This window comes from Cetorhinus maximus, chromosome 13, assembly GCF_964194155.1.
Source record: "Cetorhinus maximus chromosome 13, sCetMax3.hap1.1, whole genome shotgun sequence".
In the NCBI taxonomy this organism is placed as follows: Eukaryota; Metazoa; Chordata; class Chondrichthyes; order Lamniformes; family Cetorhinidae; genus Cetorhinus; species Cetorhinus maximus.
This window is the reverse complement of record NC_135891.1, coordinates 79078971-79085550: the sequence shown is the minus strand read 5'-3', so window position 1 is coordinate 79085550 and position 6580 is coordinate 79078971. Positions and strand designations below refer to the sequence as shown.

The window sequence follows — 6580 nt, the reverse complement described above, 5'->3', positions numbered from 1 at the left end:
GAAAGACAACAATTGTTTTTGCCTGAAGATACCAGCTACCATTTGATATTTCTGGACAGTGGGAAATCATTGTATGAACCTGTGGAATAGTATATTGTCTCTCAGCATGTGATAATTTACTGGCTAATATATTTTATGTAAGCATTCATATGTGACAATTATAAAATTAGCTGATTAGAGAAAAGCCCTGAGCAGTGATTTTGTGAACTTGTTCCAATCAGACTCATTAGTGAATCTTCTCATCCTGAAGCAGAAAGTAAACAATGTGATGGCTGGGAATTGAACCCAGGTCAACTGCTTGGAGGCAAACATGCTTCCCATTGCACCACCACAGAGCAACACTGCACCTCACACTAAAATGTCTTATTTTATTCAATTCAAACCATTGAGAAACTGGGACAGAATCATATCAGAGAATGATGGATGAGTTACAGGGCAGAAAGAGACTCTTTAATCCTTCATACCCCTGTCAGCTCTCGATCAATCGGCTAGTCCCACTGTTCCATCCAGTACCTACAAATTTACCCTTCAGATGATCATCGAATACCTTAAAGCCGCAATCGAATCTGCCTCCTACACAATATCAGCATTTACTGCATAATAGATTTTTCTCATGTCATCATTGTGTCTTGTACCAATCATCGTAAATCAGTGTCCTCTGATTCTCAACACAATCCACCCATGGGAACAGGTTCTCTGCAGCTACTCTGTCTAGAGCTCTCTTGATTTAGGCACTTCGATCTAGACCCCACTCAACTTTCTCTCCACTGCGGAGAACAGCACCAGCTTCTCCAATCTATCCACACAACTGAAGTCCCCCATCCCTGAGGCCATTCTTCTCATTTTAATCTGCACTGTGTAAAGTTTTGACATCATTCCTAAACTGTGGTGCCCAGGATTGAACACAGTACTCCAGTGGAGTCTAAACCAATGTTTCATAAAGGTTCAACATAACTTTAATATCAAATATAAGATATAAAAATATAAAATATAATTCAAAAAATATAAAATATAATATACAATATAATATAAAATATAATGAAGAAGAGTCATACAGACTCGGAATGTTAACTCTGTTTCTCTCTACACAGATGCTGTCAAGCCTACTGAGTTTTTCCAGCATTTTCTGTTTTTATTTCAGATTTCCAGTATCCGCAGTATTTTGCTTTTTGCTTTCATCATAGCTTTCTCGCTTTTGTACTTTTTGACTCTATCCAAAATCATGATAGATAGGAAAACCAAAGGATTAAAGGATGGATAACAACATTTCAAAAGAGCATTCACAAGTTAATTTAATTGTGGAAGCTTCATAAAGGCTAATTTTTGGGATTGTGTAACATTCTTCCCAATGGCCACTGCTGTCCTGTCAGGGACCATTCCCAGACTTCCACTGGAAAGCCCCAATGACCTTGCAAAAGCCTTCATCCACTGAACACTACAATGGACTTTCATAGAGTGGTTGCTTTTACAAAGTCAATATGGCTTTCCAGTTTTAGGCTTGGATCCAGAATTTAGCACATTCCTCTAGGGGAGACAGAACAAGTGTTTTCTATGGTTCATCATAATATTCTTGCTTTTATACTCTTTTCCTTGATCCAAAGTCATAGAGCTGGAAAGGAAAGAGACTAACATTTCAACAAAATATTGTTATGGCAGGTGGAAGTTAAATGCCAAGCTGCCAAAACCCCAGACGGAAACTTGAAGCAGCTGACACAACTATTTGCAATTTGTACTTGTTTCAAGATGCAGGCTTTGAATTCAGTAAGAAGAAGGCCACCAAGTCTTTTAGGTTTCTTACAAAACTAAATTAAACCTTTATTAACATTTTTAAAAATGGTTTTAAGCACATACATAGATTTACAAATTACTACTATAATTATTTCTAGCTCCCCTAATTAATCTAACTCCCTGTTACAATTCCTTAAGGCAACAGTAAAACACATAGATTTAAACAGACCCAGGCAAAATGCACATCCTGGACAGTCGAATTCAAAGTGAGCTTTTCTCAGCTTCTGTTCCTTGTAGACAGAAGTTTGGGCACAGGGACTGGATGATTTTCGCATATGTTAGATCTTAGAATTCCTTCCCTTGTTCACAGCCTTCTCCGCTTTATACATATTTTCCCCTTTGAATGCTAATTCCCCTTGTTTCACTATGTCTTTGGACTTTACCTCTCTAATAATAAAAATCTCTCATAGTACCACTTTTACCAGCAATCTTTGGGAAAAATAAACACACTGGGCAGAATTTTGCCCTTGGTGGGCAGGCGGGCCCCACCGGCTCGGTGGTGGGCGGGCAGCCGAACTCCGCCGCCGAAACATGGCCCTCCGCCATTTTGAGTGGGCTGGCCAATTAAGGCCCGCCCAATGGCCTGCCCGACAGGAAGCGCTATGAGCTTCCTGTGCGGGGGGGGCGGGAGGGATTCCCCATCTGTCAAAGTGCGCTCTTTCACGCATGCGCGGTAAAGAGTGCACTGCTCCCTGAGACCAAGTGCAGTCTCAGGGAGATTACTGACTGGTAAAAAAACTCCAAAAATAGAAAAATATTAAAATTATTAACATGACCCCTCATGTGACAATGTCACACGAGATGGGACATGTTAATAAGAAATACATAAACTTTATGAAACTTTTAAAAGACGGACATGAAACCTCATCCCGCCAGTGGATGAGGTTTCATGCTTTATCTGAAGCCCGCTGGGGCTCCTGGCCTGCCCGCCAACCTTAAGGTTAGACAGGCAGGTCTTTAACAATCTTAGTTAGCCTGTCAATGGCCTTAATTGGCCATTGACAGGTCGGCGGGTGGACAGCTGATTTCGCTGTCCGCCCGCCTTCCTGAAAATTTAAAGGGACCGGGATGACATCGGGGATTCCTCCCGACGTCATCCCGCGTCATTTTCCCCTCGGCAAGTGGGCCCCGCCCCCAAATTGCTGACGGGAAAATCCTGGCCACTGTTTTTTAACTTCTCCTGGCTAAGTGAAACATTTCACCCCTTCTTTTGAATTCAAGCTAGTCTGGTTTATTTAAAAATGCAAATGTTCTCTTTACACGTCACATTCTAAAACTTCACCCATGTTTACTTATATAACATTTCAAACCTAGCTTATCTTCTGATGCATTAAAGCCTTCAGACCAGCCACCTTTAATTCAATTAAGCCACACACATGCACATACACACACACACACACACACACTCATAGACGCAGACCCCAATATTACTTTACTTTACAATAAATTCCAATAACATCATGAAAATTATTATATCTTCCTGACAATATTCACAAGTTAAATTTCAGATGGTACACCCACATTACAATGCTTCCATTTCTCACAGAGACCAATTCCTAGACCTCAGCTGAAAAACAACATTGATTTTGCAAAAGTCTCCATCCTTTATTCACAGGAGATGGCCCTAGGACCTTTTTAATATCTTTGGACATTGAGAGTTCATTTCATGGGCTTGGGGAGTAGCACAGACTGTTGGAATGTAAATAATTGCTGGCAGATAGAATTTACCAATGGAAGCATTCATATGTAGCACCCGGAAAATCACATTGTGATTGAAACCTCCTGGGAAGCGATTATCAGAACTGGTTCCAATCAGACTTATTAGTGGACCTTCTATCCTGAAGAGGGGAGTGAATTAAACCCAGGTCAACTGCTTTGAAGGCAACCATGCATACCATTGCACCACCATCTCACAACAGGTAGACAGAGTTAAAAATCAGCAGAGCAACACTGCTGCCTGCCCTGAAGCATCATGCTTAATGTAATTCAATGAACTGAGATGGAATCATACCATAAAATCATAGAATGGTTACAGGACAAAGGGAGGCAATTTAGACAATTGCCTCTGACAGCTCTCTGCATAAGCCTGCTCCCCTAGCGTCATGTTACCCATGACCATGCAATTGTTTTCTCTTCAGGTGCTCATCCAATTCCATTTTGAAAGACATGTGCTTCCTGTACATTGTCAGGAAGTGCATTCCAGATGCTAACCACTTGCTGCAGAAGAACATTTTTCTAATGTTGTGATTGATCCTTTTGTCAATAACCTTAAATCAGTGTCCTCTAGTTCTCAACCTTTCTAACCATGGGAACAGGTTCTCCCCCTTCACCCTGTCCACGCTGGACACTTCTATCTAATCTGATTTCAATCCCCATTGTTCTAAGTAGAACAACACCAGTGTTTCCAATTTGGCTACATAACTGAAGTCCCTCACCTCTGGAACCATTCTCATCAATCTCATCTGAACCCTGTTTAAATGCTTCATTCCTAAAGTGCACTGCCAGAATTGGGCACAATACTCTGGTTTAGGCTGAACCTGTGTTTATAACAGTTCATTATAACTTTCTTGCTTTTTACTATGCCTCAATCCAAAATCAAGTAAGAAAAACCAAAGAATTGGGGATAGAATTCAGGAACAAGACTAACACTTCAGCAAAATATTCACAAGTTAAATTAATTTTAAGTGTGTAAAATCTGATTTTGGGATCCTATAAAACACTTCCCATTTTGTGTATTGCTGTCTCCTGAGGCAATATTGAGACCTCTCCTGAAAAACTCGATAGGTTTTGCAATAACATTCATTCTCTGAAAGCTGTGAGGAACTAAGACCTTATGCTGTATATATTTTTATCATATATAGATATGTGCATATCTTATAATATATAGATATGTGCATCACTATTTATAAAATTTTATAACTGAACAAAAACCGTGAAATGCCTGCCTGTGACCCTGAAACAAAAGAATCCATTGGAAGTTTTAGGAAAACCCATACCACGTTATCTCTGAGGACCCACCAACAAGCCTCTGTGGGCTGTACAGCCCAACTTCAAAGAGAGCTATATAAAGGCCATCTGCATTTAATAACCCAGGCTGGCCAGATGGAGATGGATCGTCTGCTAAGTCAAAGGCCCCGCAACCTTCCTTTCAATTCCTAATGGCGGAGACATTTAACATTGGAATCCAGACAATGGATACACATCCTTTGTCAAAGATAGTGGAGAGGTGGGAGTCATGTGACTTAGGCCTCTAGCTTGTGGAACAAGTAAAATTGCCTTGCTGAATTTCACAGCTCAGCCTGACGTTTAACAACTGACTCGCAGGCCACACCAAAGATGCTCTGACCCAGGTTGGACACCTGGCCCCATCTACCATGCTTCTGCTGGAAATCTGTACCATCACCTACAAGACTGATTCACCTCTGCATGCCTATCTCATCGTGTGAAGTCAACAGCACAGGAAAAGTGAATTATCCAGCATCGGTTTTCAACCCACCTATCTCGATGAAAGAGTACCTCATTGGACTTTGATGCTGGACTCTGGAACCCATGTGAAACAATATTTCTGTTCTCTGTGGTTTCTGTACTGAAAATATTTATTTTCTCTATCCCTCTCCTTATTATATGAATACAAGGGGGACGTTGCAAACCCTCTTTCATGTTTTGAGTGCATGCAAATAAACTAACCCTTTGAATTCAGCCTATCTTGAGTTTACTGTGGAATTATTAATCAAAAATTGGATCACACCAAAACCAAGGGTTTGGACAAATGCCACTGCTTATAAAGAGTGAAGTGGAAAGTAAACAATGTGATGGCTGGGATTTGAACCCAGGTCAACTGCTTGGAAGGCAACTATACTTACCACTGCACCACCATCACACAACTGATAGCAACATTTTATAAATAGCAGACTAACACTGCATCTTGTGCTAAAATGTCTTATTCAATTCAAACATTGATGAACTGGAACAGAATCATATCAGAGAATGATGGATGATTTACAAGACAGGAGGAAACTATTTGGTCCTTTGTGCCCCTGTCAGCTCTCAGTCAATCAGCTAGTCCCACTGTCCCTATTGTACCTATAAATTTACTGTTCAGGTGCTCATCCAGTACCCTATTGAAAACCATGACTAAATCTGCCTCCTGCACTCTCTCAGGGTCAAATGCATTCCAGATGCTAAGATGCTGACTGCATAATAGGTTTTTCCTCATGTCGCCATTGTGTCTTTTCCTATCACTTTAAATCAGTGTCCTCTGGTTCTCAACCCTATCCACACATGGAAACAAGTTCCCTGAAGCTACTCTGTCTAGAGCTCTCTTGATTTGGGCACTTCTATCTAGACCCCACTCAACTTTCTCTCCTCTGAGAAGAATAACACCAGCTTCTCCAATCTATCCACATAACTGAAGTCCTCATTCCTGCAACTATTCTTGTAATTTTAACCCGCACCCTCTATAAAGCCTTGATGTTATTCCTAAAGTGCCCAGAATTGAGCAAATGTTCCAGAATTCTCCAGTTGAGGCTGAAACAGTGCCCATAACCCTTGCTTTGTACTCCTTGCCTTTTTTCCTAAATCATGATAGACAGAGAAAATAAAGAAGTGAAGCTAACATTACAACAAATTGTTCACAAATTAACTTCAGATGGTAAATAAGGCTAAGCATGGGAGCCTTACAATAGTCCTCATATTTTGTCTATTGCTGTCCTCTCCAGGGCCAATTCCCAGGTTGCAACTAGGAAACACCATTGGATTTGCAAAGGCCTCTATCTGATGAACATTTATTCCT

The 6580-nt window shown here is 40.7% G+C and overlaps 1 non-coding gene across 1 annotated transcript; it reads right to left on the bottom strand.

Annotated features, from left to right (window-relative positions):
* Nucleotides 1-5596: 5596 nt before the first annotated feature.
* On the bottom strand, nucleotides 5597-5668 carry trnag-ucc (transfer RNA glycine (anticodon UCC)). Its single transcript has one exon. It is a non-coding gene; the product is annotated as a tRNA-Gly (tRNA).
* Between the last annotated feature and the right edge of the window lie 912 nt (nucleotides 5669-6580).